Here is a 26,317-nt window from a genome sequence, read left to right on the forward strand (position 1 = left end):
ATTCATTAAAAGGTGGGGGATGATGAAGGCACCTTAAACATTTGTGACGCATTTTACATATATTACATGACAACTAACCTAGGACAGTGGAACTGGACGTAGAATGATGCCACCCAGTTGCTGCGACCAGATTTCCGTCAGTGAAGCAGCTATCTATGGGATTAGGTTCCAACTATGTCGCACCCGACAGAATCACATTGAGCTTCACTACTGGGTATGCAGTACATTTCTTTCCCTGAAATGTGGCCAACTAAAACATTTATGACATGCTAATAGAGCGTGAAATTAAGTATATTAACCACTAATCAAAAGAACGGAAATTTCGATCGAATTTCAGGAAACAAAAGTCTGGCTGCTAATGCGGAAATTGCATTTTAAATGAAAGCTTATGTCAATAACCACACCTGCAAAACACCAGTAGCAACTAAAATCTATTTCACCACCGTAATGACTGAGGGATGCAACTGGCTTCCCGGCTTCCATAATTTGTTTCACTACCGCAATGATATTCTCATTCAGTGCCAAATACTTTGGAGCTTGACCTCCATGGATTACAAGAGCATCATAACTTGAGACATCTAGAGCGTCAAAGGTCAGTTGTTAAAATGAAATATGGCCTGGTTTCTCACTTTAGGTTTGGTCCCCTTCAAAATCATGGACAGCAGTGGCGCAGATATCACTGGCTTCCTTTTGGGGCAAACTGCATTGACATCGCATCCCAGAGCTTAAAGGGATTGAAAAGGCACAGTTATCTCATAATCTTTCATGAAGTCCTACATATAAATAAGTTAAATAACGTGAAGCATAATGTTACGGTCTTAATTTATGACGTTAAAGATTAATAAATGAAAACACAACTTACCCTACAGAGAAACAAGATCCTTCTATCCGAACCAGTTATGTTGACCCCCAGTGCCTTCACAAAATGGCTAATGAACTCGGGATTACCTTCATATGTAACCCCAGAAACACATGACGACGTGTCCTTAGTTTCTACCCTGTGAGCCTCAGCAGCAACCAATACAAGTCTCACAGGCGGAAACCCTGTGCACTTCCGCCCTCTAATCGAGTCTGCAGCTGCTAGGACCAATAAACCATGACAAGTAGCAGCAACTGGCTTTTTGGAGTTAGAAAACTTTCTCACCAATTCTACAACCGATGCATCCATAGCAAGATACTCAGGAGATCGCCCTCTTAGTATTACTAGTCCATCGTAGTTGTTAAAATCAATGTCATCAAACGATGCATTCAGCGTGAAATTATAACCACGTGATTCAGTATTATTCTGCAACCAAAAACTTACAAAAATTCATAGTAATTTTGGCTAATTGTTTTCCAAAAAGAGCGGGAAAACTAGCAAGTAGTTTATTTATTCCAAATAAATGAACTACGTCCACGTCAGGTTCCACTTTGCCAATAAGGGCATAAACATCATTTTACACACTCAGGAATGAAATTACATGGAAAATTAGGGATGAGTTGTCACAACCTACCCTCTTTAAGAAAATTTCGTCCCTGAAATTTCAACACTATTGAAGATCATAATTAAAGAACAAACATGGATAAAGATCTCGCATACGCCCCTCTGTCTCCCAGGTAGCTTCCTCAACAGAGTAGTTTCTCCATAAGACTTTTACAATACGAACGGTTTTGTTAATGGGAACTTTCTCTTTCCAGTCAATAATCGTCACTGGAACTTCATCACAAGTCAAATCTGGGTTAATCTCTAACGGCTGAAGAGGAATCATATGTGACGGATCAGAGACGTATCTCCGTAGCATGGACACGTGGAACACATTATGCACTCTTGACAATTCTGGAGGTAGATCAAGTTGGTAAGTAACTTCACCGACTCGTTCAATGATCTGATATGGCCCAATGTAATAGGGGCTTAGCTTTCTTTTCTTCTCGAAACGTACAACACCCTTCCATGGTGACAACTTTAAGAATACCCAATCTCCCACCGCATATACCCTGTGTGTCGAATGTTTGTCTGCTATACTCTTTTGTGGATCCTGTGCTGCCTTCAGATTGCCCTTTATCATTTGGATATTCTATGTCGTCTCATCTACAATTTCAGGGCCCACCAAAACCCTTTCGTCGACTTCGGACCAACACAGTGGTGTACGACAAGGTTTCCCATATAGCACCTTAAATGGTGACATACCAATGCTGGAGTGAAAGCTATTGTTGTAGGCGAATTCTATCAAAGGTAAGCGCTTGTGCCATTCGTCTTCGAATTGCAAGACTGAAGATCTCAGTATGTCTTCTAGCATTTGGATAGTTCTCTGGAATTGTCCGTCGATCTGGGGATAATAGGCGATACTGTAGAGTAATTTCGAACCTAGAGCTTCTTGAAAAGCTACCCAAAATTTTGAAGTAAATTTGGGGTCCTAATCAGAAATAATACTAACTAGAACATCATGATACTTGGTAATTTCAGAGACGAAAAGTTCGGCCAACGAACTTAGCGAGTAGTTTTCACGAACAGGTAAGAAATACGCTGACTTGGTAAGCTGGTCAACAATTACCCAGATATCGTCATAGCCATTACACGTACAAGGCAACTTGTACACGAAATTCATCGTGATATCTTCCCATTTCCACTGGGGTATAGGAAGTGGTTGTAGTAGCCCGAATGGTTTCTTTCTTTCCGCTTTGACTTGCTGACAAATCGAGACTCACGTACGCAGCAATTTCTCTTTTCATTCCTAGCCAGTAGTAGAAAGGTCGGAGTGTATAATACATTTTAGTACTCCTGGGGTGCATTGCATAAACTGAGATATGTGCTTCATCGAGAATTTCTTTCTTCAATTCTTCCACATTCGTTACATACATTCGGTACATGCCATCACGTCTCCGAATTCTAAGATCTCCTATATTGCCATTCAAAACTGCTTGCTTTAACTCCTGGGATTCTGAGTCATTCATTTGAACTTCGAGAACACGATCTAATAAAAATGGTCTGACTTGAAAGTTGGCTAGTAGGGCTTCTTGGTGATTCACACCCAAAACAGTTCCATTAGATCTTAGATCGATCAGAAGAGGAACATGACATGCATAAAGAGTATTGAGTCGACTGTGAGATTTCCTGCTGAGAGCATTTGGTACAGTATTCGTACTGCTAGGGTGATATTCAATAGTGCAGTCATAATCGCTGATCAATTCCATCCATTCACGCTGCCGAAGATTAAGTTCTTTTTTAGTAAAGATATACTTGAGGCTTTTATGGTCAGTGAAGATTTGACACGTTTCCTCATAAAGATAGTGCCACCAAACTTTTAGAGCGAAAACAATATCTGCCAATTCAAGATCATGAGTAGAGTAGTTCATTTCATAGGGCTTTAATTGTCATGAAGCATATGTGATCACTTTTCCATATTGAATCAGCACACAACCCAAACCATTCAAAGAGCGTCATTGTAGATCTTGAATTTCCCACTGTCATCGGGAAGTGCCAACACAGGTGCATGACAGAAACAATACTTCAACTATTGAAAATTCCGTTCACAATCATCATTCAATTCGAATCTAACTCCTTTCCTGGTCAACCTTGTCAGAGGCAGTGCTATGGCTGAGAAATCTTTCACAAAGCGTCGATAGTAACCAGCAAGACCAAGAAAAATCTGTACTTCAGTGACAATCTATGGTTGCTCCCAAATTTTCACTGCTGCTATTTTCTAAGGATTTACAAGAATACCCTGAGCTGATATCACGTGTCCCAAGCATGACACCTGATTCAGCCAAAACTGGTATTTACTGAATTTAGCATATAGTTGATTCTCCCTTAGCTTCTTTAAGACCAAATGCAAATGTTTAGCATGGTCAGCCTTGCTCTTGGAATACAGCAGAATGTCATCGATGAAGATAATTACGAACCTGTCAAGGTACGAACGGAATACTCGATTCATCTGGTCTATAAAAGCTGTTGGAGCATTGGTTAATCTGAATGGCATCACAAGAAACTCATAATGACCATATCGAGTTCAGAAGGTTGTTTTCGGAACATCATCACTTATAATCTTCAACTAATAATAATCGGACCTTAAATCAATTTTCGAGAAAACATAAGCACCACGAAGCTAATAAAAATATCATCGATACGAGGCATTGGATAACGGTTTTTAATCATCACTCGATTCAATTGTCTGTAATCGATAAATAGCCTCAATGTTTTGTCTTTCTTCCTCACGAACAAGACTGAAGCTCCCTAAAGGGAAGTGCTCGGCTGGATAAACCCCTTATCAACAAGTTCTTGCAACTGATTTTTTAATTCTCTCAACTCCATAGGAACCATATGATAAGGAGTTAGAGAAATGGTGTATGTACCTAAAATTAGGTCGATGGTGAACTCCACATCACGATTAGGTGGTAGGCTAGGTCAATCATCAGGAAAAGCATCAGGAAAGTGTCTGACTACCCAAACGTCTTCCACACGAGCATGAGTCTTTTCAGTCATCACTACGTGAGCTAAGTAGCCTTGACAACCCTTTCTCAACATTAGCTTCACCCTCATGGCAGAGATAACTCTGTGTTTCATACCACTACATTTGCCAACAAAAGTTACAATAGGCATGACTGGTTGATGAAAGGTAACAATTTTCTGGCGACAATTCAACATGGCCTAATTGTAATCTAACCAATCCGTGCCCAAGATAACTTCGAAATCAACGATATCCAAAAGAACAAGATTAGCTGGCATTACTACATCCTTGATTAGAACGGGACATCCTCAATACTCCCAACTAACATAGCAAATTTCACCCCTAGGCATCGAGAACTCCAAATCATAACCAAGGGGAGTGGGGTGAGGATGAGTCTTTTGATCAAACATATGGCAAATAACCGAGTGAGTAGCACCCGAGTTAATTAAAATTCTAGCAAAGTGGCCTAGAGCATTCAACTTACCCATGATTAAGTCGAGATTACTCTAAGCATCCTGTATGATGATGTTGTTGACACGACCCTACACTTGTTATCTGCCTCCATGACTTTTGTTTGCCTGATTCTGATTGCCACGTCCTTGATTACTTCGACCCTAGTTGATTTGGTTAGTCCGAGCTGCCACTGCTAGAAGCTACATCAAGATTCTGATATCGTCCTCCAGTATAACCTCCCTGGTATTGCTGATAGTCGCCCTGGTTATATGGAACGTCAGTTGGGTAATGATACACTGCTCCCGGATACTTAAATATATCGCCCTATCAGTGAAAAACACCATCATAACCTGTCTGCTGGTAGGTACTAGGTCTGGAATCTGCTGTAGAGGAACTGTAGGTGCTAGTGTACGAGGCTGATTTTTCTGATTCTGAGGACATTGACTAGAGTTGTGCCCCATTTGACCGCATGTGTAACATTCATTATTTCCCCTCTTACATTCACCGTAGTGGCAATTATTTCACATGTGACAGAACTGTGCACCGAAATTGTTGAAGTTATTTTGATTCTGAAAAACCTGAATTGCCAGTGGATCTGCCGCCCCTTCGAGTTGTATTGGAATTTGAACGTCCGCTAGACGATCTAAAACTGTTACTGTTTCTCTTGAAATTTTGAGTATTTCGAGGACCAAATGATGACTGCCCACTGTTGTTATTCTTCTGAATATTACTATTATCATATTCATCATCATCATCAGGGCCATTTTCGGAATCTTCCACATGAAGCAAAATCTCTAAAAATTCTTGACAGAATATTCCGTTAAGTCTAACAACTTTACCTAACGGCGTCAGAATATTCCCCTTCTTCTCCTATTGTCCTCTGTCGTCTGCCACCGTCTGGTTCGCCGGATTCTGGAAAAACTTAGCCGAATTTTGTAAAAACTTTGGAACTTCATAACTTCTTCATTTCTCAACCATTTTCGACATACTTTATATGGAAATGAAGCTTAGGAAGACAAGAACAAGAATGTACCTTTCAAAAGTCCAAAAAGTGGATGGAAATGGACTGAAAAAGCCTCAAAAGTCTCGGACCCATTTTCGTCGTCTCAAAATCGTGTGTTTTCACATTGACTCCACTTCAAACTTAGGCTAATGCTCCAAGGAGTTGTGTAGATGTTTCCAAACTTCCTAAAACCTTGCAACTCGAACAGAAAATTGTTGGAGAATTCTCACCCGAGTCGGAGCACCGAGTTGCTCCGAGTTGGACGCTCAAAACTCAATCATTTTAGAATTGGTTTGTACGGATGGACTCATGGTGATGTGGAGAGTACGATGGTAGTGGTTTAAGGTCCGATCTATGAGGTTTGATGATGGGTCTTTGTGTTGCAGAGATGAGAGACACACGGGGTGATAGAGAGAGAATGAGAAGAAGAGAGGGAGAGAGAGAGAAGACTTCTAATTGGACAAAAAGAGAGGGGGTGTTTGATTAAGGGAGAAAGTGTAGGAAGTGAAATAATTGATTGGTGAGATAAGGTCACAGGACCGCTTTTTTAAAGAGAGAAAGTGATTAGATTTTTGTATAATTCAAGGTACACGAAATCTATCTCCTTATCAAAAATAGTATTTCCTACACTAAATAATAAGCACACGTATACAATTCTACCTGTTGTTAACGCACTTTAATTAAACGTAACTTCTTCATTACAAATCCGATTCGGGCCTAACTCACGCTCACGCATTCGTAACAACGAGTACTATTTAATTACGATAACAAGAAAAATAAATTAAAAGCCGAATAACTACGTCCACATCAGGTTCCACTTTGCGAATAAGGGCATAAACGTCATTTTACACACTCGGGAATGAAATTACATGGAAAATCAGGGATAGGTCGTCACATCTGGATCGTCGTGCATCGTGCGGTTAGATATCTTTTTTAAATTTAAAAATTAAAATTAAATATAAATAGTACCTAACAAAAACTGACCAGATGATGTATGATGAACGGTTGCAATCACGGAATCCCTAAGATCCTTAGGAAAAGGATCCGGCGGGGATCCTTTTACTAGAATTATAACCACCTTTTAAAGTTTATAATAATTATAACCAAAAGTTGATATGAAAGTACGAATACATGCACCCTTAAAATGTTTTCTAGAAAAACCAAAAAGCAAAACTTCTATGCTTTCATCTTTAGGTAATAATATACACCTCCCGAATACAATTAAAACTTTTTTTTTTTTTGATAAAAGATATGATATTATTGAGAATAAGGAGCCATGACAAGAGGATAGTAGAATAAAAGAGAGTGACCCTTGAAAAGGCCTTGTCGAGTTTACCAACCCGAAATCAAGGAAAGAAGGGGCCACCGAATACATCAAATACTCGAAAGAAAGCTATGTAGCACTATCCTCTAACAAGGCATCTACAACTAAATCCGGAGGTTCCTCAAACCCAATCACCTCCTATTGCGATCCAATTCCAGCTCGTGCAAGTCGATGGGCCACTTGATTGGCTTCTCTTTGGACATGGCTAAATCGTGAATTAGATAACCCTTAGCTTCTCACAAATTGTGGCATCCTAGAAAGCTTCATTTCTGCCAAAAACTGAAATCCTGTTCCTTTATATCATGTTTATGGGGGGCAAACTGCCCCTTCAGCATAGATTTGCTGGCAATCTCTAAGAATTCAAATGAAACCCAAAAGCCAAGTCTACAATTATGTACCAAATATAGTTTGCTCATGTTTACTTGGTAAGGGATTATCTAAAGGTGAAAAAAGCTTGGATATCACGGCATCATAGAGAAAACCAGAAAGAAAATGAAGTGGGACGCGATGAAAGCCCATCCCCAAATCAATTTTGTTTCTTTCCAAGTGTATCCTCCAGACTTGTGACTTCAAAAGCAAACAACAAAAACGTCAATTTCTTTGGGTCTGATTGTATGAGCAGAACAGAAGTACCAAATTAGAAAATGAAGAGATCTATGGTGGACTATGGAGGAGGAGGAGAAAGAAGTCAAGTTCAATTTTTTTTGGAAAACCTTTTAGGCGTATATAATACTTTCATATCAAATTTTTGTTATAATTATCATAAACTTAAAAGGGTGGCTTTAATTCTATATGGGATTCAAATTTTGGTTATGTGTCCAAATTTCCCAAATAGCTTTCTTATTAAATTCTCGAAGGAGCTGATTCATTCCTTTAAAACATTTGCAATTGCAACTGCGTGCCTCTGTCAAATTGGCATGCTTGGAAAGAGCTTTCCTCAATGCAATTCCGCCTTATGACCTAAACATGTTATCCTGCCGCAAGTTCGCCTTCTTTAAACAAATGGGTACACGATAAGGCAACTCCTCCATTGATCAGAGCCTACAGGATTCAATTCTTTTTTTCTAGGAAGATCAAGTACTTTATTTCCATTCTCTTTGAAACTATTTTAGTAGTCTGTTCATGACGGTTTGTAGGGTTTTAAAAATTCAAATGATGATGTATCCATCATCAAAACGTAGAGGATGCGAACACAAGCGTTTGTATTTTTTTTTTCACATTTTTCACACTTGTAAATTAATTATTATGAATTTTTTAATGTGCTTTGGTGTTTTTAAATTACTTTGGTATTTTGTATGTGCTTTGAAATATTTTAATTTATAAGTGAGATTAAACACTATGGGTATTGTAGTAAGGTTTTTTTAGTAGTTTAAACTTAACAAACTAACTTTTTTCTTTGAAACAAGTTACCTGCGCGTAAACTTGTTAAGAACCCCAATAATGATCAAATTAGCTAATGTGTTGATCCGAATGCGTTATTTCGTGTTGTTTCGAACTGAATTAATAGATCATGTGAAAAATTTTCTCTGCAAATCCACAAAGTCAAGACCTGCTTTCAACCATGCTTGTGGCAGCCAAATCATATCTTCTCTTTGAAGAACTCCACGCCACACCACCAATACAAGTTGAACTTCAATTGTTGTAACACATGACACATATAGATAACAAATATACGAGTCAATCCTAACAGTATACATGTAAGTTTCTTCCTCTAATCCAATGAGGGCCAATTTTTGTGTGCTTATGTGCAGTGGAGAGAGATCGCAAATGCATTGCGTCATAGAGATACAATGCATTGCGTCATGGATGTTGATGATGTATAATTATATATATGAGTAATATTAGGGAAATTAAATTTGTAGACAAAATTATGTGTCATCAATAGAAAAATGACACGTTTACCAATGGTTAAGTAATAATCCAACCAGCAACTTCCATTCCGTCTCAATATATATATATAAATGAGTAATATTAGGGAAATTAAATTTGTAGACAAAATTATGTGTCATCAATAGAAAAATGACACGTTTACCAATGGTTAAGTAATAATCCAACCAGCAACTTCCATTCCGTCTCAATATATATATATATATATATATATATATATATATATAAGCTCACCTGCCAGTCTTCATATAATGTATATATCTAACGAAATAACAACCATCCTGTGCCCTCAATCGTTGATAGTTAAGGTATAAGATTATTGAAGATGAACAGAAAGATACATCAGACGTTTATGCTATTAACAGCAACAATTACAACCCTATGGTGGCCGTAGAGTTGTCTGATCATCACAGCCGTTGATGCAGACCCACAGATCAATCCATTAAACAAGGGCTGCAGCCAGTACAATGACACCAACGCGTCCGACTTCTATACAAACCTCAACGCCACATTTTCCGACCTCATAACGCAACTGATGCACAACAGGAGCCGCTTTGCGATGGCACAGCAGGCCAGGGGTTCCGACCTTGTTTACGCTATAGTGCACTGCAGGAACTACCTCTCCACTGCTGACTGTGCTGCTTGCTTCACCGCTGCTGTGTCTCAAATTCGCAACTGCTCCGCTGCCAACGGTGGTCGTGTCATCTACGACGGTTGCTTCCTCAGGTAAACTTTACTTGGTGACAAAAAAGTAAACACAGTACTAATGTCGTCACAAAAATCTCTAGAACAAGCCACCGGCAACTGTGACTACTTTGAACTTTCTTTGCGCCTATGTGGTTTCCAACCAAACCAACCAAATCTAAATTAAACTCTAACACAAGCCACCGGTAATTGTGAGCACTTTAAAATGTTTTTTTTTTTTTGTTTGTTTGAGTGTGTTATGCCCTTGTGACTCATCAAAACAAAATCCTAACTCCGAATATTAAATCAAGTCTTAAGAGTCATAGATTTTTTTTTGTTAAATTTTTTGTTTTAATTAAAGGAAGGGGAGAGAATTTTAAACTATTACAATAATTATTAAATCTTAAGACTCATACCTGCTAACTCTGATTATTTGTGAGTTTCTTAAACCAAAATCTCTCTTAAATTAAAATTTAAAACAAATTCTTCTACTTATTTGATTTGTTATATTGTTGGTCACCTTGTGAGACTAAGAATTCATGATCACGCAATTCTTAAATTTCATATGCAAGTGGTCCTCTACTATAGTGGTGAAGAGAAGTGTTGTCTTTACACCACGACGTAGGTTCGAATCCCATCAACTACCTAATCTAACAAATCTATCGTTTGACCAAAAAAATTTCCTAAATTTGATATGAGTTGAAATTAAAATATTAAAACTACGTCCATTTGTTCTCCATCCTTAATATTGAATCTAATAATAATTAGTGACCATATATATTTGATCGTGATCCAAAAAAAAAAAACATATGATAATTTGTATTGGGTATTATTGTTTGTTTTAGGCCATTACTTTATTTGGGACACTTGGTAACATTATAAACTGGGAGCTAAGCAATTGTTTAGCATAGAGGGGCGTTTGTATCATTAACTCCAACACATTCTTTCTTAAATTTCTGTTAGGGTTGACATTTTAACATGTACGTAAAGCAAAACATTAGTGTAGTATTTAATCTCAAAACTGCCAATGAATAATTGCCCATCAAATAACATATTAATTAGTACATGTTTTTCGAGCAAACAAATATTAGTACATATTGTATTTAGTCTTGTACATCATGTTGGTTAAATAAATATTAAAGTTCACAGTCCTAAATTTGAAGATGATTTTCTATGATAGCCCGTCCCAAATTATGTTATCGATTTTGCCCTTGGACGTTAGTTGGTGTCATGAGTGATTTGTTTTTTTTGGTTGGTGACTCAGTTGGACATCACACACTCACACACACCCATACCTTTCCCGTTGACCTCTCTCTCTCTCTCTCACTCCTTTCTCTCGGATTTTCTTGCCATTTCCATACAACCCGTACAGACAAACCTCAAACCCTTCCAGTAGCAAATCGTGATTGTGGTTGGTGTTTTTGGACTCCGTACAAGCTCAAGAGTCGATCCATACTTTTGGTTGGACGTAGAACCTTCGAAAACCCTAGTTTCTCACGAGCTTCGATTTGGGTACTGTTCATGCAATCGTGATCATGGAATTTTCAGTGAGTTTTAAGGTTATAGGAAGCTTTAGAACGTCTTCACGAAGCTTGGAGAAGAAAAACGAAGTGATTTGGACGTCAACGAGTTAAAGGTTTGGCAGGAATATGGAAGGTTTTTCAGGCTACTTTCCGTTGGTTTTGAGGTCCCCAAAGTGGTAAGGTTTTGTTCTACTCATTGTAAGCTTCATTTTAGTGCAAATTTCATGGAATTTGATTAAGAATTGAAGAACATATGAAGTTTTGAAGTTTTTCCAGAAACTGGCGAAAATTCAAGTTGCAGACGGTGTCAGTTATATATATATAATGGTATATTCCATTTTTGGACAGAATATTCCCTAACGCCGTTAGGGTTTCCGTCCGTGTGCCAGGCACATGCCTGCCCATGGCCGACACGTGGCGGCGCATGAGAGGTCGGAAATTTAATTGAAAAATATGGGGATGTTCGTGGTGTTGAGTATATCACGTTGGTATATTCAAACACCCTATTTGAGCAATGTATGAGAAGTTATTAGCTAGTTTTGTTTATGTGCTTTAAATTGACGTTTATATAGCTGTTTCACATATAGCTGAGACCTATCCTTAGGACGAGCGCAGTCAATCGAGGTTCGGGGCTACGACCCTTTCACATACCAGTGAGTAGGCTTTTGGTTTTCAGTATATACCTATATGCTTGGTATTTTTCCCAGAAAATGAATTTGAATGAGCGTCTTGAAATGCCATGCAAAGTATCTGCCTATTTTACTCATGCATTAGTAGTTACAAATATTTATGATTGGTGCTGTAGACGCATAGGTAAGTGCCAGGTAAGTTTATAGATTATGGTTGTGAGATTGATGATTATGTGAGATGTGTTGAGAGCTCATAAACCTGCACCCCAGTGTTAGTGCTCCCACCCAGAGTTAGGGCACAGTCCTTCACGTGATGTTCATCTCTCGCACCATATGCTCATCTTGGATCCAAGTTAGGTGCACAGTCCTGTCGTACAGACCACTTTAGGTGGTTCCGACTTGTATGTAGGTATATTTGTTGAGATGTGGATTTGAGCTGTACAGGTTACGTTAGGTGACTCCGACTAGAGGGATGAGCTCTAGATTCAGCCATACAGGTCACGTTAGGTGACTCTGGCTGACATATCATTTGCATTGATTTATATCACCTGACTTACATATATTTTATGCTGAGATATTTAACATGGCATATTGGTGAATTTTGCTATTCTGAGCATGCTTGTGGTATATATAGATATATGTTATATTTTCTGGGAAATTATACAAGTTTTACGGCGAGGGGTTATAACTTTTGAGATATGAAATGATTTTGAAAAGCTTTGTTTTTGTCCACTCACACTTTCTGTTTTGCGCCCTTCCAGGTTCTAGGTAGGAGTATGCAATGGTGGCATACGAGGATTCCTGTGGTGGTTCTGACAGATTTTACAAATGTAGGATCACCTTTGGGTGTTGTTTAATTAGTACTTGTCCAGTCAGACTGCACTTAGGCTATTTATCCTCTGGATGTGTATTTCACACTTACTCCCACACTAGCATGCTATCTTAGCTAGTACTGTTAGTAGTTTGGTTTTTATTTATTTGTATTTCTCTTTATCATTTTGCTTCCGCACTATGCACATGGTTACGTCACTCTCACGTAACGGCCAGCACGCCTTGATTTAGGTCGAGGTGTGTTAGTTGGTATCAGAGCCTAGGTTTGGTAGTCCTGCATATTTTGTGATTATTCTAATTATTTTGGTGTCTTCTGTGAGAACTATGTCGCCTCGTAGAGAGCCACGTCATTTAGCTGAGCCTAGTTTCCCCGATATAGCTCAGTTAGGGGAAGCTATTGCTACTGCTATTCAGTATGCACTCCACCCTCATTAAAAGACACCCTTGGAGACTATGTATAATTTAAAGTTGGATAAGTTTGAGGGTAATGAAGGTCATGAATGGGTAGAGCGGTGGCTCGACCATCTTGAAAAGACTTTCCGAGTGTTGCAGAGTCAAGGGAATCTTCCCTATGAAAGATGGGTCGAGATGACTACATAGTTCTTAGGTAAAGAACCAGCATCTTGGTGGAAACACGAGGCTTATCTGATAACACCAGAGGAAGCAGTTGACTGGGAAGTGTTTAAACAATTGTTTTAGAAAAGGTTTATTCCCCCTGAGTATATTGATCGCAAGAAGCAAGAATTTACTCAATTGAGACAGGGGAAGGTGACGGCGAATGAGTATTACAGGAGATTCACTGATTTGTCTCGCTATGATCTAGAAGTTGCTGCTAATCTGGTTGAGATGCTTCGTTATTTTAGATTGGGTACGTAGAAGAAATGGAGTTCTATGGCAACCACCACTCCTTGTGTTTCTCACCAGAAGTTTTATGAGATTTTGTTGAGGATTGAGGATTCAGAGAATATGCCTAGTGAGAGTGAGGAAGAAGAAAATGACGGCAATTAGAAGAAAGATGATAAAGGTAAAGGTCAAGCATCTCAAAAACCTCGCAAGACTCAGAGCTTTAAGCGAAGTGGAGCTAGTTCTAGTTCTTCCAGCGGTGGTTTTAGTGCCACTAGTCAGGGAAGAGGTGGTAGATTTTTTGGGGGTCCTAGATTCCAGAGACAGGGGGATGCTAGTAGAGGAAGGGCTCCGTTATGCCGTAGATGTAACAATAGGCATTTTGGAGAGTGTAGACGAGGCAGCAGTGGATGCTTTACATGTGGACAGATGAGACATAGAGCTTTAAGTTGTCCTCAGAATTAGCAGAGGCCTTAGCAGTCTTCCTTGCCACCATTAGCGCCAATCCAGCAAGTTCCAGGTTCTGGAAGTTATGGTCAGATGGGTCGTGGTGGTGCTTACCATTATCAGGGTTACCCAGTTCCTTATGTTCCAGGACCATATCAGTATTCCCAAAATCCTTATTATTAGAGTGGGTATCCTCAGTATTCTAGAGGTTATACACCGTATCCTCTTATTCCAGCTAGTGGACCTCAGTGGTATCAGGGAGGACAGCCCCAACAAGGAGAGATTACTTCCAGTAGTGCAGGATCTTCAAGGCAGTCTGGTCAGCCTAGTCAGGGGTGATGTGTGCAGGGTCGAGGTGGTCAGACTAACAGAGGTCGTGGTGGATAACAGCAGACCCAGGGGCATATCCACAACATCACGCTGCAGGATGCTCAAAATAAACTAGACTTGATCATGGGTACGTTAAATATTCTTGGTCACTTTGCTAAAGTGTTAATTGATTGTGATGCTACACATTCTGTCATTTCTCATAGATTTGCTCAAGTGACGCAACCTCATCCTATACCTCTAGGGTATGGTTTAGAGTTTACTATGCCTAGAAGGGAGAAATGTTATGTTGATTGTGTATATCCAGGATGTCCAGTGATGGTGGATGATATAGTTATGCCAGCTAACCTTATCCCGTTGGATATTGTTGATTTTGATGTGATTTTGGGCACAGATTGGTTGCATTATAATAGTGCCAATATAGATTGCTACGGGAAAACAGTTACTTTCCATCATCCTGGATTACCTGTGGTTACTTTTATGGGTGAGCAGAGTGGGGTGAGGCATTGTTTTATTTCTGCCGTGAGAGCAAAAAGATTATTATCAAAAGGTTGCCAGGGATATTTAGCTCATGTGGTGTTGCATGATGTTGCTCCTAGTAGTGTGGAGGATGTGTGAGTAGTCAGGCAATTTCCTGACGTATTCCCTGATGATTTACCTCGATTGCTGCCAGACCGAGATGTGGAGTTCACTATTGATTTGCTTATAGGTACGGATCCTATGTCTTTGACTCCTTATCGAATTGCTCCTGCTAAATTGAGGGAATTGAAAATCCAGTTGCAAGAATTAGTTGATAAAGGTATTTTTGGGATACGTCATATATGCTCAAGGTATTCAGGTGGATCCTCAAAAGGTAGCAACGGGGGAGAATTGGGAGCAACCTCAAACCGTCACTGAGGTACAGAGTTTTCTTGGCTTAGCAGGATACTACAAACGGTTTGTTAAAGATTTTTCGGTCGTTGCTTTGCCACTGACAAGATTGACTAGAAAAAAGGTTAAATTTGAGTGAGATGATAATTGTGAATAGAGTTTCCAGTATTTGAAGTATTATCTCACTGATGCACTTGTTTTAGCATTCCCAAATGATAGTGGTAATTTCGAAATCTACAGTGATGCTTCCTTGAATGGTCTGGGATGTGTGCTGATGCAACATGGTAAGGTGATTGCTTATGCTTCACAACAATTAAAGCCTCATGAGAAGAATTACCCTACACATGATTTGGAGTTAGCAGCCATTATTTTTGCCCTGAAGATTTGGAGACATTATCTTTATAGAGAAAAATGTAAGATTTTTACGGAACCTAAGAGTCTTCCATATCTCTTCACTCAGAGGGATCTTAATCTTCGATAACGGAGATGGTTGGAACTGCTTATTGATTATGATTGCACGATTGATTATCACCATGGTCGTGCAAATATGGTAGCTGATGCGCTTAGCAGAAAATCTCAAGGCCGTATTAACGCTTTGTATGCTTGTCAGGTTCCTCTTCTGGCAGACTTGAGATCAACTGGAGTGAAGTTAGGGGAGAAGATCGGGAGGAAGCCTTACTTTCTAATTTCCAAGTTAGACCAATTTTAATTGATCGAGTGCTTGAAGCCCAGATGGATGATGAGGAAGTCCAGGAGTTAATTGAAGCCAGAAGTCAAGGGAAAAAGAAAGATCTCAGAGCTCGAGAAACTGATGGCATGCTTATGCAAGAGAGTAGAATGTATGTGCCGAATAATTTGGAATTAAAGAAAGCAATTCTTGATGAAGCGCACTGTTCGGCTTATGTGATGCATCCCGGAGGTACTAAAATGTATCATACCATTCAACCATTTTATTATTGGCTAGGTATGAAAAGAGAAATTGATGAGTATGTGAGTAGGTGTGCCATTTGTCAGCAAGTCAAGGCAGAAAGGAAGAAGCCTTTTGGGTTAATGCAGCCGTTTCCCGTTCCACAGTGGAAATGGGAAAACATTACTATGGATTTTGTGTACAAGCTTCCATGTACACATAATGGTTATGACAGCATTTGGGTAGTAGTTGATCGGCTTACTAAGTCAACACATTTTATTCCAGTGAAGGAGAAGTATTCTTCAAGCCGACTTGCTGAATTATTTATATCAAAGATTATGAAGTATCATGGAGTTCCTGTTAGTATTGTCTCGGATCGTGATCCCAGATTTACTTCTAAGTTGTGGGTGGCATTTCAAGAGGTTTTAGGATCGAGGTTACTTTATAGTACATCATATTATCCTCAGACAGATGGACAATCAGAGATGACCATTCAAACGTTGGAGGATATGTTGAGATCTTCAATATTGCAATTTGGTGATGCTTGGCACAAGCAGTTGGATTTGATGGAATTTGCCTACAACAACAACTTTTATTCGAGTATTGGTATGGCACCATTTGAGGCACTTTATGGCAAATCTTGTCGTACACCTTTATGTTGGTCAGAGGTTGGTGAAAGAGTTTTGGAGGGCCCTGAGATAGTGGAGGAGACTACTCAGAATATTCAAGTGATTAAGTCTGACCTGAAAGCGGCCCAGGATCGACAGAAGAGCTTAGCAGATAAACATGCCACTAACAGGGTGTACAAAGTTGGCGATTGAGTGTTTATGAAATTATCACCGTGGAGAGGTGTGGTACGGTTCAGGAAGAAAGGCAAACTAAGTCCTAGGTACATCGGACCTAATATGATCACCAAATGAGTTAGTGAAGTTGCGTACAGGCTTGAGTTGCCTTCAGAGTTGTCTAAAGTGCATAATGTTTTTCATGTGTCCATGTTTCGTCACTATGTTTCGGATCTGTCACAAGTGATACCTCCTTAACCATTAGAAATAAATCCGGTTTTGACTTATGACGAGGAGCCATTGACTATTCTGGATTGGAAAGAAACGGTTCTGAGGAACATAACTGTGAGATTAGTGAAAGTTTTGTGGAGGAATCACTCAGTTGAGGAGGCCACTTGGAAGATAGAGGACTGGATGAGGGATATGTATCTAATGTTGTTTTATGATTACTAGTGGGTTGTATTTGTTATGTGAATTTCAGGACGAAATTTTCTTAAAGGGGGTAGGTTGTGACATCCCATCCCGAATTATATTATAGATTGCGTGAAATGACGATTTTGCCCTTAGATGTTAGTTGGTGTCATGAGTGATTTGTTTTTTTTGGTTGGTGACTCAGCTGGACATCACACACTCACACACACCCATACCTTTCCCGTTGACCCTTCTCTCTCTCCTCTATTTCGGATTTTCTTGCCATTTCCATACAACCCGTATGGACAAACCTCAAACCAACCATTCCAGTAGCAGATCGTGATCATGGTTGGTGTTTTTGGACTCCTTGCAAGCTTAAGAGTCGATCCATACTTTTGGTTGGACATGGAACCTTCAAAAACCCTAGTTTCTCGCGAGCTCCGATTTGGGTATTGTTCATGCAATCGTGATCGTGGAATTTTCAGGGAGTTTTAAGGTTATAGGAAGCTTTAGAATGTCTTCACGAAGCTCGGAGAAGAAAAACGAAGTGATTTGGACGTCGGGAAACCCACGTTTAGCGAGTTGCAGGTTTGGCCAGATATCGAAGGTTTTTCAGGCTCATTTCCATTGATTTTAGGTCCCCTAAGTGGTAAGGTTTGTTCTACTCATTGTAAGCTTCATTTTGGTACAAATTTCATGGAATTTGGTTAAGAATTGAAGAAGATATGAAGTTTTGAAGTTTTTCCAAAAACCAGCGAAAATTCAAGTTGCAGACGACAGCGGACGGCGGCGACCGGCAAGACTCACCGGAGAAGACGAAGAATATTTCGTCAACTTTGACGGAATATACTAACGGCGTCAGGTATATATATAACAGTATATTCCATTTTTGGACGGAATATTCCCTAACGCCGTTAGGGTTTCCGCTCGTGTGCCAGGCACGTGCCTGCGCGTGGGCGGCAGGTGAGAAGTCGGAAATTTATTTGAAAAATATGGGGATGTTCGTGGTGTTGAGTAGATCACGTTGGTATATTCAAACACCCCATTTGAGCAATGTATAAGAAGTTATTAGCTAGTTTTGTTTATGTGCTTTAAATTGACGTTTATATAGTTGTTTCGCATATAGGTGAGACCTATCCTCAGGACGAGCCCAGTCAATCGAGGCTCGGGGTCTACGACCCTTCCACATACTAGTGAGTGGGCTTTTGGTTTTCAGTATATACCTATATGCTTGGTATTTTTCCTAGAAAATGAGTTTGAATGATTATACGTCTTGAAATGCCATGCAAAGTATCTGCCTATTTTACTCATGCATTAGTAGTTGCAAATATTTATGATTGGTGCTGCAGACGCACAGGTAAGTGCCAGGTAAGTTTATAGATTATGGTTGTGAGATTGATGATTATGTGAGATGTGTTGAGAGCTCATAAACCTGCACCCCGGTGTTAGTGCTCCCGCTCAGAGTTAGGGCACAGTCCTTCACGTGATGTTCACCTCCCGCACCATACACTCATCTTAGATCCAAGTTAGGTGCACAGTCCTGTCGTACAGACCACTATAGATGGTTCTGACTCGTAGGTGACTCACGATTATTCGCATAGTCTTCATGTGATCGTAGCATTTAAGCATATTTATTTACACCCAGTCCTGTCGTACATACCACTTTAGGTGGTTCTGACTCGTGTGCAGGTATATTTGTTGAGATGTGGATTTGAGCCGTACAGGTCACGTTAGGTGACTCTAGCTGACATATCATTTGCATTGATTTATATCACTTGGCTTACATATATTTTATGCTGAGATATTTGACTTGGCATATTGGTGAATTTTGCTATTCCGAGCATGCTTGTGGTATATATAGATATATATTATATTTTTTGGGAAATTATACAGATTTTACGGTGAGGGGTTAGAACTTTTGAGATATGAAATGATTTTGAAAAGCTTTGTTTTTGCCCACTCACACTTTCTGTTTTGCGCCCCTCTAGGTTCTAGGTAGGAGTATTCGTTGGTGGCATACGAGGATTCCTGTGGTGGTTCTGACAGATTTCACAAATTTAGGATCACCTTTGGGTGTTATTTAATTAGTACTTGTCCAGTCATACTGCACTTAGGCTATTTATGCTCTGGATGTGTATTTCACACTTAATCTCGCACTAGCATGTTATCTTAGCTAGTATTGTTAGTAGTTTGGTTTTTATTTATTCGTATTTCTCTTTATCATTTTGCTTCTGCACTGTGCACATGATTACATCACTCTCACGTGACGGGCAACATGCCTTGATTTCGGTCGGGGTGTGTCATTTTCAAGATTCCAACTACTCCTAATAACGCCCAGGTATATATTCTTTCTGGAATCTTCAACTAAAATTTCCATGCATGCATCATTGCCGACTGGCAATCCATGTCATAGTTAAGATTCATAGAATTTAGAAAGAAAAAAACTAATAAAATCCATGCCCTGGTTTTATATTCCAAGCTGCTGCCGGCCACATTTTTAATGAGCACATAAGTACCACTTGAACTAGGATAATTAAAATAGGAAAATAATAAATACACAATTACTTGCTGATCTCACGCATTTATCATTCATTTTAGTCGTTCTTTCTATTTAATTTATTCAATTAAATAGCTAGAACTTGTGTGAAAGAAAAAATATCATTTCATTCAGATAATATGTATTAGTGGAATTAAATTTCAAAAGGCAATTATTGGCGCAAATGACCCAATATGGTTAACAAAAAATTGGTGCAATGGTGGCTGACCAAAACAAGTTTTAATGATCAAATTGACTAGTTTGTATGTGGTGTTGGTGTGGGGATCATTGTTGACTTATAATAATGCAACCCAATAACGAGTTATGACTAGACAAATATATAACTTTATCTTATGAGCACTAAGTTAGTGCATCTCTAATTGCTTATACACATGCGACTCTTCAAATACATATTGTTTGACATGCGTGACAATTTGAAGACTAAAATTTACTATTTCACAATTTTACATTCCAACAAATTCTACAACTTTCAATATTTTATTTCACTAAAAAACAAAATTTTATTCATTTAATGGAGTGGAGGGAGATTATTATCAAGTTGGATGCATATGGAGGAGAGAGAGAGAGAGAGACAAAGATTTTAACAAGTAATGGAATTGAAGAGTGGGTTGAAGAGTCTTTAGATTTAGATAGTGAAATGAAGGTCCCAAATTTAAAAACTAAGTTGATAACTCTACCAAGAAATTCTACGTGGCACTTCAAATTTAGCAAACAACGACTAATGAACTTCATGACTATTGAATTTCACTTTACTATGCTTATCTGAACTTCAAGACTACTAAAGCAAACAAATTGCTTCATACATTCAAAAAATAGAAAGCAAAACAAAAAGTATCCAAAGAAAAATAAAATCACATAAAGTAAAAGTAGGATATTCTTAGAAGTTTAGTAAATTACCAGAAATTGAACCCGCGCGATGCTACGAGTTTTAAAACTATGTTGAATGTGTAAAATATATTAAAATATATTCTCATCCATATCAAAATTTATTTACATCCTAATGTTCAATAAAGAACCAAAACAGTCCACAAACATGGTATTTGGCCCCTCAATATGCAGACGCCATCCCCCATCTTCATTCTGCAAATGAATTAATTCATTTTTCTATGCCGAAATGAAAGCTTTCTTAAAAAGCATTAATTTCATGACAACCATTCTTACCTGATGATTATAGAGATATATGCACCATAACACAGCATTCAGACCTCCAGTAATTGAAAGTGCAATGATCTGTTGCAATTGGTAAGCAATACTTAGTCACTCAACAATTACCAAATGGACCAAATAACAAAGAAAAAACAATCTTGGTTAATTCATTTTACTGAGAAGAAAGGCTATGAAATTCCGAAATGAATATGCAGCAATCTTTTGGAATGTCGAAACTTATTCATAATATTTAACCATAATATACAGATTCTCCGTGTTTTCATCTTCTGGATTACGTGGAAAGTAGTGTTACAAAACATGTTAACGTCAAAACTCATATGATTTGGCCTGAAACCGCTAAAATTCTTTGCTTATATTGGAAAGGGTTTAACAAATTATCATGATCAAGGACACTAATTCGAAGGATGGATAAAACTCTCCGACAGCTATAAGTTTCAGGCAAAAACACTCAAAGAGCTCAAGTGGATTACATGGAATCTCAACACAGATCACAGGCCACTACATTCACTGCAGCTGCTGGGTCACTGCTAGTAGATCTTCAGCTTGCAACACCCAAAATCAACGGTTTCTTTGCAGCAACTAAGAACGAAGTTGTTAGTAGTGGAGGTAATGGAAATGCAACCGTCTACGGCGTGGCACAATGCGCCGAGACAATTAGCAAGATCGGTTGCCAAGATTGCTTGAATGTGGCATACAACAACGTACAGAGCTGCCTTCCAGATACCGATGGTAGGGCAGTTGACGCAGGTTGTTTCATGCGGTACTCTAGTACTTCTTTCTTGTCTGATAACCAGACTACGAACATCGCGCACTTCTTAAAAGGCAGGAAGAACACTCTTTCTATGTGTATTTCAATATTACTAGGGTTGTCAAATTTGTTCACCAAATGACATGTCAGCGCTCATTCCTTAATCGAACAAACTCGATAATGCTAACAATACTTGTAGGAGGTAATTCAAGAAAGAAAGGCATAATCATTGGAGTGGCAGTTGGAGGTGAAGGTCTTATTCTTCTTCTCATTGTTGGAATTCTTCTCTATTTTAAACTCTCAAGAAAGTCCAGGGCGGATCATAGAGGCGACATATTGGGAGCAACGGAGTTGCAAGGACCAGTGAATTACAAATATAAAGATTTGAAATCAGCAACAAAAAATTTTAGTGAAGAAAACAAACTAGGAGAAGGAGGTTTCGGAGATGTTTACAAGGTAAAATAAATAAAAGAATTCAGAGACATGATTATGCTCCTATTTGTGTTTGAAAAATTAATAATGACTAGTCGTCTTGTTTGGCACGGTCTAGTGGAGGTGTACTAGACTACATTGGAGTAAGCTATACCGAACTAGATCGTATTCATACTTAGCAAACAGCGATACGATGTTTATCTTCTTCAAATAATATAGCTTCAGAAATTTCTGTTTTATGTTCACACTTGGTTGTCATGTAAAGCACGTTTGTTTATTATTCATGTTTGTAGCTATAAAAGCTATATTATTTACATGGAAGGGTTCATATAATGCAGTGGAGAAGATAGCATATTAAGAGTGTCGAGAATATGCGTTTTGTGGAGAGCTACTAGTATATATTCCTCTGGCTTATTAACTATATTGAAATCTACGGTTTTCTGAAACAAGAAATGGAATAGCTTAGTTGAGTTCTTGAAGAAGAAGAAAAGAGAATTGCTGAACTTAAAACTTTTCATTAACCACCCATACTATTTTACAGAAAATCTATTTATAGCTTGCCAATCTTAGTTTAACAACTGAGCTAACATTCAGCTTACATGTTAAGCAATCAGTCTGAATCAACATATGTTGAGAGAGTAGTACTAGAAACAGCTTATATCTCAAGCCACAATGTAAAGAACCTTGAAGGCATCTGAGAATTCTTTTCACCGAGAAAAAAATGAGACTATGTAGGTTGACTCTTATATTGACACACAACATTGACAGCATGTGATATATCAGGTCTAGTAAATGTAAGATATTGAAGTGCACCTGTTAGACTCCTATATAAGGTAGGATCAGCCAATGGAATGCCTTCTGTGATGCAAATTTGAGAATGAGGTTTGGATGGAGTTGGTGCAGGCTTGCAATTTTCAATACCTGCCTTTTTAATTAACTTTTTGGTATACTTAGATTGATTAACAAACAAGTCTCCATTGTATTGATACTAATTTGAAGCCCATGAAAATAGGTAAGAACACCCATGTCCTTAAAATTAATAAGTTCACCAAGTTTACCAATGATTGATTGAACCTAATTAGCATCAGAACATCTAATGATTATATCACCCACATATAATAACAAGATCATATTGACCCCCATCATGTTAATCTGACAAACAAGCTAGCATCAGAAGAGGAAACTTTGAATCCCAGAGAAGGTAGTACTCTTGTAAACTTGGAATGTCATGCTCTAAGGGCCTGCTTAAGACCATATAAGGACTTGACTAAACTACAATCATGTGATAAATTAGTAGGATCCACAAAACCTTGAGGTTGACGCATATAAACTTTCTCTAGCAAATCTCCATGAAGAAAGGCATTCTTAATGTTTAATGTCTGAGAGACCATTTATGAGAAGTAGCAAGAGCCAAAATAAATCTCACAATAGAATGCCTAACAACAGGACTAAAATTTTCTAAGTAATCAATTCCTTGCTCCTATGTAAAACCCTAAGCAACCAGTCTTGCTTTATACCTAGCAATTGTACCATCAGAGTTTCTCTTTATTTTATAAACTCATTTACTTCCTACAACTGATCTATCAACTTGAGGTGGAACCAGAACCCAAGTTCCTTGAGTTTTTAGAGCATCAAACTCTTCCTTCACTTCTTGTTGCCACCAAGGATCTAGGCAGCCCTAAAGGTCCTCGGTTCCTCCACATCAGTGATATTAGTCAAGAATGTATAACCAGAATAACTGATATCATTGTCAGTAATAAATAGAGATTATAGTTCTGAAGGTTCAATAAAAAATTATTAGGCAAGGAACATGCAGTCAAATAAGCAGAACAATCTTGCCTATAAATAGACCCAGTCTTCAACCTTGTTTGCGTAACATGATTATGAGAAGATTCCACAATACTAGAAAACGAAGAATCAATACGTAAAATTACCTGAAGATGACTTGGATCAAGGACAGGTAGCAAAGGAGGTTGTGGAGTCCTATAAATTACATAATTTACATGGCGAGCAGGACTATCAATTAAGAGTTATCTATGTGCTTCGGTGGCTTGATCGCTGATGTGGGCGTGCCAATTTTCTACCAAGCATAGTTGGGCGAATACCTTTGAATGTGGTAGTGTGGTGAAATGCGCTGTTGATTACTATAACAAGTGACTTCGGCCGAGGAAGGAACACTCTCCGCCTTGGGTTCTATAACCTGAAGACAAGGTTATGCATATTAGAATGAAGTTCTGGGCCTTTTGCCCCAGGTTCGACAGCCTCAACTATATTCGTGAAAACATAGCTTCATCGACTCAGTATCAAAATGCACTGTAAAAGTAGTTTAGTCGTCTGAATGCCAAATTTTGAATGTAACCTGGAATATCTGATCGTAGAACACTCCACTTAGCCAAGAAAGCTGATGAAGGGACCTCTTTCGGTGAAAGAATCAAGGATTCTTTGCCGGCTGAGACTTAAAGATAGATAGCCAGTCAAACTTGAGAGACTCCCCGTCTAACTAGACAGTCGTCGTCCGTCAACTGCCAACCCCACCGTCTAACCAGACATGATTCGTGCTGATGATTAGTCAAGCAATTAGTGTTTCACAGAAAGTTTGTGAGAAGTTTTGCTGACGATTAATCTTTCTTATTGAACAACTCCTCTCGGTTTTGTTCTCATCTCTAAGCTCATAATATATTTCTCCAAGACAATTACTACAATAATTAAGAATAATTAAGACTGGTAGTAATATCTAGGAAAAATATTAAGCTCAAGAATGATTACACGGGCCGATAGTGCAAAGTTAGGCATAAACAGCTTTTTAAACAAAAGCTTATGTCAATAACCATAACTGCAGAAACACCAGCCGCAGCTAAAATCTGCGGGCCATGGCATAGGGATGCAACTGGTTTCCCCGAAGTCCTACATACAAATAACGTGAAGCATAACGTTACGGTTTTAACTTAGGACGTTAAAGATTAACAAATGAAAGCACAACTTACCCCACAGAGAAACAGGATCCTTCTATCCGAACCAGTTATTTGCCTCCTAGTACCTTCACAAAAAGCCTAATGAAATCGGGATTACCTCATACGTAACCCCAGAAACTATATCACCGTCAACAACAGACGACATGACCACGGGTTCTACCTATTGAGCCCCAGCAGCAACCAATACAGGTCTCAAAGGCGGAAACCCTGTGCACTTCCGCCCCTCTAATCGAGCCCGCAGCTGCCATGACAAGTAGCGGCAATTGGCTTTTTGGAGTCAGAAAACTTTCTCACCGATTCTACAACGTATGCATCCACAGAAAGATACTCAGGAGATCACCATCCTGATATTACGAGTCCATCGTAGTTTTTAAAATCTGTGTCATCAAATGTTGCATTCAGCGTGAAATTGCAAAAATACATAGTAATTTTTGCTAATTGTTTTCCTAAAAGAGCGGGAAAACTAGCACTCAGTTTCTTTCATCCAAATAAATGAATTAATAGAAGTAAAGGCTGCAGAACAGAGGAGGTTGATTGACCTGGTGAGAACTGAGAAGTAGAATGTTGATGAATGGCGGTGGGGCAGATGTCACCAGATTTCTTGCCAGGGCAGACCGCGTCTACGGACACTCCAAACGCCTGCAATGCTTGATACCGGACCACCGCATCATACTCTTCCATGCAGTCGCCGCACAGCAACACAACCCTCCTCCCCTCTCCCTTTCCGTTCCCTCCGTTTTAGTTTCTTACTTTTCTTGCTTGGTTTTTCTTTTCCAGAGAGAAATACAAACGAATTCGGTGGATTCAACTCCGAGGGTGTAAAGGGGTATGGAGGATGATTGAAGAAGAAATGGAAACTCGTATACGGTATATACGCTTGAGCTGCTACTGCTTTACTAACAAATAGCATAACACGTTCATCGTGCATCTTTACTCTGTTTTCTTACCATTAAATTTGACGTCTTAGAGAAAACTTCGTTGTTGGTGCTTGGAGCTCAATGCGTTGTCGAAAAATCAAAGTTGAAAGAGAAAGTATAACATAGGTCATGCCAAAGGCGTAGTGTTTGGTCGACATCATGGCTCTGGATTTCCTTCC

At 38.9% G+C, this 26,317-nt stretch overlaps 1 pseudogene; it reads right to left on the reverse strand.

The window, feature by feature from the left end:
- Positions 1 to 73: 73 nt before the first annotated feature.
- LOC103933893 lies at positions 74 to 25,959 on the reverse strand (annotated as a pseudogene).
- Between the last annotated feature and the right edge of the window lie 358 nt (positions 25,960 to 26,317).

Source organism: the organism of the source record quoted next, unplaced genomic scaffold (assembly GCF_019419815.1).
Source record: "Pyrus x bretschneideri cultivar Hongxiangsu unplaced genomic scaffold, Pyrus_bretschneideri_v1 Contig41, whole genome shotgun sequence".
In the NCBI taxonomy this organism is placed as follows: domain Eukaryota; kingdom Viridiplantae; phylum Streptophyta; class Magnoliopsida; order Rosales; family Rosaceae; genus Pyrus; species Pyrus x bretschneideri.